The sequence below is a fragment of the Suricata suricatta genome, chromosome 8 (genome assembly GCF_006229205.1).
Source record: "Suricata suricatta isolate VVHF042 chromosome 8, meerkat_22Aug2017_6uvM2_HiC, whole genome shotgun sequence".
NCBI lineage: Eukaryota > Metazoa > Chordata > Mammalia > Carnivora > Herpestidae > Suricata > Suricata suricatta.
In genome coordinates this window covers 125,037,112-125,048,841 of record NC_043707.1, presented here as the reverse complement: position 1 = coordinate 125,048,841, position 11,730 = coordinate 125,037,112, and the positions used below count along the sequence as shown (strand labels likewise).

The following is an 11,730-nucleotide window of genomic DNA, read 5'->3' as shown; positions in this document are numbered from 1 at the left end:
GGGGGGGGGGGTGGCACTGTGGGTTACAGCGAGAGGGGACACTGTGGGTTACAGTGAGGGGGGACACTGTGGGTTACAGCGAGGGGGGACACTGTGGGTTACAGCGAGGAGGTGACACTGGAGTTACAGCGAGGAGGTGACACTGTGGGGTTACAGTGAGGAGGTCACACTGTGGGTTACAGCGGGGGGTCACACTGTGGGACTACAGCGGGGGGGACACTGTGGAAGGGGATACGGCATGCCCCTGGCTCTAACTGTACTGTGACCCATGGTGTAACCTCGTGGGTGTAGCTGGCCAGGGACAGCACACAAGTGCTTTTTTTGGGGCATTTGGGGCCTGAGCCCGAGGAGGAGGGTGTCTAGAGTTGTGTCATTGGGGGGTAACACCCCTGGCGGACCGGGCCGGAACTGCTGGCCGACTGTCCGCCATTTTGAAGCACACGGGGCTGGAAAGGAGGGGCCGTCTCAGCAAAGGCTCTGAGGCCCAGTTTACAAAAATAACCCTCCCAGCCCCTCACGGGGCCGAGGCAGCACCCCAGCCCGCCCTCGCTCCTGCTCCTCACACCTCAAGTGAGATTAGACAAGCACAGTCATTAATTATTTCAGAAATAACCGCAGCAGCACTTGCTTCCCCAACAGCTGGGGCTGCAGATGCCCAGTTGGCTTTAATTAATTTTCAGGGAAATAGTTGCATCCACAGACCTGTTGGGCTGAGTGCTCAGTGGTAGGTTGGGCCGTGTGAGGGGATGGTGCCTAATTCTGGCCTCTGCCCCGGGGGCGCTGACTCAGTGGTGAGACTGGGCCTTTGAGCCTGGGAAGGGCTGTGGCAGCTGGGGAAGACAGTCAGGATTTGCATCCAGGTCCCTCACATCTTAGCCGTGTGACTTTGAGCAAGGTCATACCTCTTGACTCTATTTCCTCATCGTAGACTATTGGTCCTGTGGAAAGAGTGGGACTATCTCGATCAAGGTCCAGGGGAGCACAATGGCTGGCTGGGGACACACAGTGGTCACTGGCAAATGGGACTCTAAAGGGTCCCAACCCACAGGTTTCATCTGGATCTATGCCCACCTTCCCAGGGCCTCCTATGGTTCTCTCCGTTTCCGGGCCCATTTCCAGAGGCTCCATGGGCTTGGTGGCCGCCCTCTTCCTGCGATCCTGGAGACAGGACCGTGCCTGGCACATGCCCCACTGACCGGATGTCTCCAGGACACCTCTTTCCCTCCAACCCTTTAGGCTCGGTAACTACGCTCCACTCTTCCGCACTACCAGAGCAGGCCAGATGGTGGCGCAACTGAACGATGAGCAGGCGGTCTAGATGCACCCCAACACTAGGGAATGGAAGGAGTCTCTTTATGCTGGAGCCCCTCTGGATCCTGGGAGTTTCTGCTTGGAATTCTGGCCATTCCCAACACTTCCATACTATGACGGTTCCAAATTCCTAACCAATAGCTATGTCTAAAGCGGGTCCAAATAGAGTCTCCCCATCCCAACTGGCAGCAGTGGCCGGGGAGGTAGGCTCTTAGAACCTCACTGCCTGGGTTCAGATCCCCACTCCACCACTTACCAGCTGTGCGACCTTGGGTAGTTGCTTCTTCAACCTGCGACTCAGTATCTCCATATGAAACGTGGAGATAAGGCTAGATCAGTACGGGGTGGTTGTTGTGAAGTTTACCTGAGACAGTGTAAGTCAGCGCTTAGCCTGGTGCCAGGAGCATTATAAGCACTCGATGGCTGTCCGCTAAAAACAGAACCACAATAGGGCCTTATCACATGCCACATATCTGTCCCCTACTTAAGAGTGCAAGCTTGTTGAGGGCAAGTGTGGGGTCTATGTTATATCTTGTTCATGAAGGATACTAAAAAATTAAATCTGTTGAATCCAGAAGTGTGACTAGGATTCGAATTCTTTTTTTTTTTTAATGTTTATTTATCTGAGGAGGGAAGGGACGGAGAGAGAGGGAGCCACAGAATCCGAAGCAGGCTGTACGCTGTCAGTACAGAGCCCGACATGGGGCTCGAACCCACAGTCTGCGAGATCATGACCAGAGCTGAAATGGAGAGTCAGAAGTTTAATCAACTGAGCCACCCAGGTGCCCCAAGATGTCTAATTCTTGATATTCGTGCGTTGGAGTTTTGGGATTTGTCTTCTGAGTGAGTGATATTTTAGTGCTTGATTTTAGGCTCATGTTTCTCATATTCTGCTCACACCGAATTGCACATTGTTGGACTTGTCCTTTTTAGCACTTAATGATGTAATTTTACATAGACTGTGTGCCTCCCTTGCTAGGCTATAAAACCCATGGGTGGGGCCTGTTTACTTTGATTATCTCTGGCTACCCATAGGCGTGGGGCCTGGGGCCCGTTAGACACTCAGTGAGTATCTGTCAAATGGCAGATGATTCACAAGCTTAGCAGAAGGCGTGCTCAGTGAATAGAGAAGCCTTGCTTTTTACTTTTCTCTTTTTAAAAATTTTATTTTTAAGGAATCTCCACACCCAATGTGGAGCTCGAACTCATAACCCCAAGACCAAGAGTTGCACGCTCCACTGACTAAATCAGCCTGGTGCCCTGAGAAACCTTGCTTTTTTTTTTTTTTTTAACTAATTTACATTGTTAGAGAGAGAAAGCATGTACACTCGAGCTAGTGGGAGAAGGAGAGAGAGAGAGAGAAGGAGAGAGAGAATTTCAAGCAGGCTCCATGCTCTGTGTGGAGCCTGATGTGGGGGCTGGATCCCACAACCAGGAGATCTTGACCTGAGATGAAGTCAAGAGTTGGGTGCTCAGTAAACTGAGCCCCCCAGGTACCCTAAGAAGCCTTGCTTTAAAAAAATTTTTCTATGTTTATTTATTTTTGAGACAGAGAGAAACGGAACATGAGTGGGGGAGAGGCAGAGAGAGAGGGAGACACAGAATTCAAAGCAGGCTCCAGGCTCTGAGCTAGCTGTCTGCACAGAGCCTGACGTGGGGCTTGAACCCATGAACCATGAGATCATAACTTAAGCTGAAGTTGGATGCTTAACCGACTGAGCCCCCTAGGTGTCCCAAGCCTTGCTTTTAAAAAAGACCAATGAAACACTAGCAAAATGTTAATGTTCTATATAATATCATATTAAAATATGTACAATTAGAAGAAGAATTAGTGTAATTCAAGCAGTCAGGTATCACTAATTCTTCACTGTTACTTATTACCTGTAGACTTAACCTTGGGGTAGGGCTTGAAGAGAAAATATCTTCAGTTCACTTTTCATCTCTTAACCATCTAAAACTTCCTGGGGTGTATGTCTAAATATCTCTGTGAGGCTCACAAACACCTTAACCACGAGAGCCCTGACCTGGTTTTTCTTCCTGGCCAGTGGTGTCCTCATCGCCATAAACACTCTCTACTTTCATCTGGAAGTACTAATTAGCTTTCCTGTTTTCCCTTCTTTCTTGACTCCTATTCCCCCCTCCCCCCGCCATCTGAATCCATACACAGAAAACAACAGAAGCAAGCAAGCTGTTAGTTACACAGTCTCTGCCCTCACTGGACAGACCATGACATTTCTAACTTGTCTTTTTTCCTGAGCAGAGAAAAAGACTTCTCTTCATTCTGTTAGCCCTTCTTTAGTCACTTTTTTTTCTCTTCTTTTTGGGAGGAAACTGCTTCAAGCTGCTCCCCTTCCCTCCTGACCAATTACTTAGCTGGGCATAGCATAAAATAAAGTTTACATTAAATCGTTTCCATGGCAACCTCACACACTGGCTCTCTGGTCCTAAAGCAGTCACATCCCTTTTCCAGTTACCGACTCAAGCTTGCCAAAACGGTAACTTTTTCTTTAAAAGACACAGACAGAACTTAACAAGGTTTGTAAAGAGGGATAAAGCGGTTGTACAAGATCGAGGTCCCTGGATAGACAGCATGAGACGGATTTCTGAAAAAAAAAATCCTCTGCAAATCACAGCTATTTACACTGTGCTAAAGCCATCTGAAGTCTGCATAAGAAAGCTTGTTGAATTATAAATATCAGGGAGAGCTCTCATTTTTGGAGCACCACCCGCTACGTGCTAGACATTGGACTAAGTGCTTTGCATACATGAATTGCCTCCTTCAATTTTATCCTTGTTATAGCCTGCGGGGATTTTTGCCCACAGACTGTCATTAGAGGCCCCAGGCAGCTGCTCCCATGGAAAATGTTTCGGCCCCCAAATTAGCTAGTTGGAATGGAAGCTTTCATACACGTCCTCCCTAATAAGAGTAACAGCTGGCGTTTACTGAGCCACGATCATGCCAGGAGATGTGGCCACATCCTCTCCGTTAATCACTGGATTAAGCAGGTGGTGTTATCCCTCTATTATAGATGGGGAAACTGAGGCTCAGGAAGGGAAAGCAACTTGCCCACACAGGTAGGGTTTAAATCCAGGTGGGTTTAGTCCCAAAGCACGTGCTCTTGTCACACGGCCTCTCGGAAAGGCTTCCAGCCAGCGAGAATAACATCACTTCTCAGGAGACGCAGGCATCCAGGGTGGTATGAATGTCCTGGGAAGATTCTGAACCAGGGGTGGGCACCCCGAGGGCACGGGTGTGGGAGGGAGGAAGAGGAAGCAGTCACTCCTCCCTGTTCCTGAACATTGATTGGTTCCTACCAACTGAAATGCCGTCTTCTCCCCCCGCCCCTCTCGTCGCCCCCCCCGCCCCCCCCATCTCCCAACCTACCTTCCAAGTCTCAATTAAAAGGCGGCCTCCTCCGTGAAGCCTCTCTGATTTCTCAGGCACATTTCAGTCTGACAGGTCTGGCTCAGAGCTGTGGAGCCTTGCAGATTGTTTTACCTATTTTTTCCTCAATTTGCTCATCCGTAAAATGGGGGCCTCACAGGGTCATCATGAGGTTTCCATGTAATGATGTATGTAATAGGGACCACCTGGATGGCTCAGTCGGTTAAGCATCTGACTTTGGCTTAGGTCTTGATCTCATGGCTGTGGATTCGAGCCCCGTGTTGGGCTCTGTGCTGACAGCTCGGAGCCTGGAGCCTGCTTTGGATTCTGTGTGTGTCTCTCTCTGCCCCACCCCTGCTTGTGCTCTCTCTTTCTCTCAAAAATAAACATTAAAACATTTAAAAAAGTATATGATAAAGCATTAGCAGTGCTCCTGACCATAGTAAGTGCTCAGTAAACGTCACTGCCTCCTATATCCTATAGAGTCTGTTCCCATTTCCAGTATTGCAATGATGTTAATTGTAATTTGCATGTCTCCCTAATAGTTGGTTAGACTTTGAAGTCAGAACTCTCGTTTTCTCCTCTGTATCCCTGACCCTGGCACCAGTGAATAGTTGCTGACTGAATGTATGGAAGGTTGGCTGGTGCCACCTTCTAGAACAGAGGGCTCCTAGGAACTACAGCCTGCAGGAACTAGGGTGCTGGGGCTTCCCAGCAGTTGCTTTTAAATGCAAACACCCCTGAGAAAGGTCGCTGCCCAGTCAACCCTTGGCTGGGTTCAGGTGACGCGCAGCAGAGAAGGGTCACAGTCTAGGGGGTTGGGGGGAGGAACGCATATGTCCTCGGGGCAGGAAGATGGAAACACAACTTTCCCAAGTACCAGCTTAGACTAGGTCACTCTGAACAACCTCACGGTGCTTCAGATCTATTTTTGAAAGAAAGGAGAGTATATAAAAATACATAAAATAATAGAAACCTCCTTCTTTTAAAGATTTTTTTAAAATTTAAAGTGGTATCTACAGCCAATGTGGGTCTCAAACGCACAACGCTGAGATCAAGAGTCACATGCTCTACGGACTGAGCCAGACAGGCGCCCCCACAAAGACCTTCTTATAAGCCATACAGGTCCTGTGTGTTCCTGGTTCTCCATCCACTGATGTAAGTTCCAAGACTGGTCATCAAGGCAGAAGGGAAAAAGAGAATAGCAGCTTGTGTGCAAATGTGTGTGTAGGGGGGAGGTGGGCGGGAGTGCAGGAGGTGATGGTGGACTCAAGGCTGCAGGCCCTTGTGGCCCCGCCTCCCTCCTCCAGCGTCACCCACCACCATGGCCACCCAATGGAATTGAGCAAATGGCCCCGTCCAGCCTCTGACCTGCCCAGGCTTGTGACAGCTTTCAAGGCGGTGCCTCTCCAGAGAGCATCCAAAGGGGTGGCTGAGTCTGAAAAGAGAAACAGGAAGCAGAGTCAGTTCTGGGACGACTGGGGGTCACAGATGAAATGCTCAGCTGTGCTCCCCGCGATTCCGAGTTTGGATGCACTCAGATCACTACCCCCATAGCTCTGCTGGGCTTCTCCTGCTCCAACTGCTCATTGATGCAAAACTGGAAAATATGGAGGCCTGGAAAGAACTTGGAAGTCACCTGGTTCCGATCAACATTTCCACAAGTGCCCACCATGTGACAGACCCTGAGGACACAAAGGATGATGACAATCATCAGTATTAAATGTGTGCTTACCTCACGCTGGGTGCTGTCCTAAGCACTTTACAGATAAAAAATAGTGCCTTTGGAAAGACAGATACCATATGTTCGCACTCATAGGTCTAACAGGAAATTTTCAGAATGATCTAGCTTCAAGAAAAGCAAGCAGTTAGTAGTGCTTAAGAAAAATTGATTCAGTATCTAATGGATAGTTGATACCTGTCACAACACAGCATTTTATATACTGTTAAGTGACACTGCAATACAATCTAAGTTTATTTTGGGAGTGTTTGCTGTATAATTGGATTTAATGAAATGTTTAGAGGTGCAGTCGGCATGACTTTGAGTAGATAATGAAAGAAAATGCAAAATGCTAATTGATTCATGATGTGGTTTCATCTTAGCTTGGGCAGACCATGCAGTATTTAATACATAGTAGCAGAATATTTACTATTGAAGCTTGAAAAGATGTGAATTCTTTGTGTGCAATCTTTCATTTATGCATGTGAGAGGGTTTTCTTTTTTTAATATTTTTACATTGTAGTACTTGTTTTCCTTGTTGGGGTATTTGCTCATTTAATACATTCCGTCAAGGACAGAAAAAAAAATAGTGCCTTTGATCATGACAGTCATGCTAGATGATAGATGCAATTATTATTATTGCCATTTTACAGATGAGGAAACCGAGGCACAGAAATGGTGACATGCCCAAAGCCACCTAGATAGTAAACGGCAGAGTCTAGATTTGATGCCACCACGTTGGTCACTGTAGCTGTCCTTGAAATGGCAACAGGCCATTTCAAGGATGCAGAAAGGGGCTGCTAGCCTCAGCCTCACCTGAGATTTGGGATAGAGGAGAGAGGATGGAAAGGAGACCCAAGTAGAGAGAACAGCATGAGCAAAGACACGTAGATGGGCGTGAGGGTCGCAGAAGAGTCATATCTTGCTCAAGGTCCTCCGGAGAGCCGGTAACACGGGCAGGCCTCGAACCCAGGCCCTAAACCTACTTCACCCTGGCCATTAGGACGCTCAGAAGCAGCAAGGCCAACCTGAGAGAATCATAACACTGCTACCTGCCCCGTGGGTCTCGAAAGAACAGAATGTGGACACGTGATCTGAGAGCGTCGTGGAGGCGTGCGCAGACTCACTAAGGGAGCAGATGAGGCCGCGGAGGGCGATTATCAGGCACCCTGGCACACACAAGGGGCCCTACAAGGAGCACCTAAGGCACCCCCCCCTTTGTTTCCCTGTCTTGCCCCTCTTATCCTGTGTCAGGTTGGGAAGTGCTTCCAAAGGTTTGTCCGTATCCTAATTCCAAGAGCCTCTGCATGAAACCTTGCTTTGAAAAAGGGTATTTGCAGATGTAATTAAGTTTAGGATTTTGAGGCTGACCGGATTATCCTGGATTATCCCGGACAGCCCTAAATGCAATCCCAAGGGACCTTATAGGAGAAAGGCAGAGTCATGGCGTTACACACAGCAGCTAAAACACGGAAGCCACACAAGTGTCCACAGATGGAGGCATGGATAAGCGAAATGTGGTGTATACATACAGTGAAATGTTGTTTATTCAGCCTTAAAACAGAAGGAAACTCTGACACCTGCTACAACGTGAAAGAAACTCAAGGACAGGCAGTATGCCAAGTGAAAGGAGTCAGTGACCAAAGAGAAATACTGTGTGGCTGGCTTTACTCATATGAGGAGCTTGGAGGCATCAGCAGAATAGAGACAGAAAGTAGAATGTTGGGGAGGGCACCTGGGTGGCTCAGTTGGTTAAGCGTCTGGCTTCGGCTCAGGTCATGATTTTACGGTTTGTGGGTTCGAGCCCCACGTCAGGCTCTGTGCTGAGAGCTCAGAGCCTGGAGCCTGCTTCAGTTTCTGTGTGTTTCTCTCTCTACCTCTCAAAAATAAATTAAAAACTAAAAAAAAAAAAAAAAAGAAGAAAGTAGAATAGGGGTTGCCAGGGGCGAATGAGTTGTTATTTAATGTGTCAAGTTTCAGTTTTAGAAGAAGAAGAGTGATAGGGATGCCCAGGGGCTCAGGTAGTTGAGCCTCCGAGTCTTATTTCCACTTAGGTCATGATCCCAGGGTCATGAAATTGAGCCCTGCATTGGGCTCCATGCTGAGCATGGGGCCTGCTTACCATTCTCTTTCTCTTTCTCTCCCCAGGCCCCTCTCCCTGGGCCCTCTCTCTCTCTCTCTCTCTCTCTCTCCATCAACATTTTTTAATACTATAGAACAAAGACGTAGAGTGGCGACAGCTGGCGGTGCTGGGTGCACAACCTTAGGCATGTATTTCATACCACTGGACTGCCGCTTACCAATGTTACGGTTTATGTTCTGTGTATTTTACCACAATATAAAAACTGGGTGGGGTGGGGGAAAGATCCATAAGCAAAAAGATACAGCAACAGAATTAACAACAAAGTCAGAAGGGGTGCCTGTGCCTGGCTGGCTGGGTCTGTAGAGCATGTGACTCTTGATCTCAGGGTTGTGAGTTCAAGGGCCATGTTGGGTGTCAAGGTTACTCTAAAAGGGGCACCTGGGTGGCTCAGTCGGTGGAGCATCCGACTTTGGCTCAGGTCATGATCTCACGGTTCGTGGGTTCGAGCCCTGCATTGGGCTCTGTGCTGACAGCTCAGAACCTGGAGCCTGCTTCTGATTCTGTGTCTCCCTTTCTCTCTCTGCCCCTTCCCTGCCGATGCTCTGTCTCTCAAAAATAAGTAAACGTTGACAACATTTTAAAGAAAAAAGGTTACTCTAAAAGACAAACATGTAAAAAGGCAAAAAATCCCAAATGACCAATAGAAGTGTAAATAGAATGACAGAGGGACATCAGACAGACACACAGAGATGAAGTGAAACGGAGCAGAGAGGTAGCCCTCAGCCCAGGGATGAAGCTGGAGGAGGCATAGATCATTGTCCTCCGGAGCCGCCTCCTCAGGGGGAGGCCACTGCCCCGCTGACACCTTCTGACCTCTAGAATTGTGAGAGGCGGAGCTTCTGCTGTTGTATGCCATGGAGTCTGTGGCACCTGGTGATGGCGGTCACAGGAAACTAACCCGTCACTCCTTTCCCGGTCTTTCTCCTCTAGGAAGTGAGGATAAGCTATGGGACACCTCCACCCTGGAGACCTCCTGTCCCCTTGGGGATCAGAAGCAGCTGGATTATCTAACGCCTTCTCTCCTGCTCTTTGCCAGCCCTTCGTATCCTTATCCATGTCACCGGACGTGTCCCGGCCACAACCTGAGAAAGCATTTAACCTCTCATTTACAGATGGGACTTGGCCCAGAGAGGGGCTGTGATTTGTCTGAGGTCACACAGTGAACTGGAGACAGCCCCAGGGCAGACAGGTGTGTCCCACCTGACTGTACAGCGTCTGTCTCCTGCTGTGTGTCCCCACCTGCTCCTAGCACAGAGCTGGGCACACAGTGACCCTCGGTGTCTTACCGAGAGAGGCAGTATGGTGGCTGGTGAATAGCGTGGGCTTTGGAAACACACAAACCTGGGATTGAATCCTGGCTCAGTTACTTACACCCCAGGCAGCCTTTGCTAAGGGGCCTCGCCTCTGTGAGCCTCAATTTCATTAGCCATAAACTAGAAATAACAATGGCGCTTCTTTCAGAATGATCCTAGACAATACAGATAGACTACAGAAGGCAAGAGCCAGGTGATTCGTTCAGATCCTGGCTCCCTTAGACATTAACTGTTTGACTCTGGCAACTGTGCCTCAGTTTCTCCACCTGTCATATGAAGATGATGTAGTGACTACCTTATAGAGTTGTAAGGATTGAAAGAGATATTTTACATCAAATGCCTAGGAAGGAGCCCGACACACATGAAGGACTCAATAAATGATATTCGTCATTAGATACCATTACCATAGGGCTGGTGGCAGCACCGCAGGGGATAATGTACAAACGCATTTGGGGTCGTGCTGGGGCACGGTAAGTGTCCTACAAACGGCGTGTGTTTTCTCTGCTGTCACTTCTTGCTGAGCGGCTGGGGACAACAGGGTTGCTGCTTCTGGACCCCACGGTTTCCCTGGCGGGGCTGGCTATCTCTCCACCACCTGTAAGCCCCTCACCTCCCTCCCCAAGAGCGCAGCTTTCTAGAGCAGCGTCTGATGCCCATTATAGACCTCGTTCTCCTAAGCCACTCACATGCGCTTACCAGTTGTCAGCCACTTATCAGCAATTAAGCTTCCATTTTCGACGTCAAGACAGAAATACATTTTGCTGCTGAGTGGGGAGGCGTTCAGACAGGCTGTCAGACTCAAGTTCTTAATGTTCTTTTTGGTTTGGCAAAGACTTTTCATCGGCTTTTACACACTGTTCAGACCAGAGGGACCCTAGAGAGGTCCATTTTACACAGTGGAAACTGAGGCCCAGGAGATTCCCGTGAGTCAAGGGCAGAGACGAGGGAGAACCAGGTTGTATATGTGTTTTTCAAACTTAAAAAAAAAAAACACAGCAAAATCTGCCACACACACCAAGGGAGAGTATATAATGTGTCTCACAGGTTAAAGGATCATAATGAAATCCCTGAACTTGCCAGGTAGTTTCAGAGACAGAATTAGTACCAGTCCCTGTGAGGCCCTAGTGTTGCATGTACTTAAGTGTGTGTGTGTGGAGGGGTCTCTCCAAAGGAGTCAGCTGCTCACGGAACAGAGGGGCCCTATCAAAAGCAGGGCTTTCCTAGTAAGACACTCCTGAAGATAGTTCTGGGTCCTCTGTTCTAATTCTCAAACCCAGACTATGAGCTTGAATACCCCATCAGCATTAAAAAAAAAAAGAAAAAGACATTTTCCTTGGTGGCACATTCAGCAAATGTTTTAGCCCCTTAATGTCACCTAGGTCTCCCGCTTTCGGGAAGCTGGTCATGCCTCCCCCAGCTCAAGAGGTCACCACCTTGGCTTTCCACCGGCAGGAGGAGCAGACGTCACCGCCTGCACACCAGGTACATCTACTGAGGGTTCAGTTGTTCTGGGCAGGGCACTAAGCAGTTTACGTGCATTTTCTCGGTTTTTCACAGAATTTTTGGGGGAAATCACCATTAATAAATTTTTCTTTCCTTCCCTCTTTTATTTTTTAAACATTTTTATGTTTATTTGAGAGATGGAGAGACAGACGGAGTGCAAGCAGGGGGAGGGGCAGCTAAAGAGAGAGGGAGACACAGGATCCGAGCTATCAGCACAGAGCCGGGTGCGGGGCTCGAACTCATGAACTATGAGATCATGACCTGAGCTGAAGTTGGCGCTTAATCAACTGAGCCACCCAGGCACCCGTCTTTCCTTATTTTAGTAAGTGCTATGTGCAGCACAAGGCTTGAACTC

The 11,730-nt window shown here is 48.5% G+C and overlaps 1 long non-coding RNA gene across 1 annotated transcript in view; it reads right to left on the bottom strand.

Annotated features, from left to right (window-relative positions):
* LOC115299219 overlaps positions 1-4,955 on the bottom strand; it is a 10,246-nt gene extending 5,291 nt beyond the window's left edge. Inside the window, exon 1 of the long non-coding RNA XR_003912052.1 lies at positions 4,697-4,955. This is a non-coding gene — a long non-coding RNA (uncharacterized LOC115299219). The remainder of the gene's footprint in view (positions 1-4,696) is intronic.
* Positions 4,956-11,730: the final 6,775 nt, after the last annotated feature.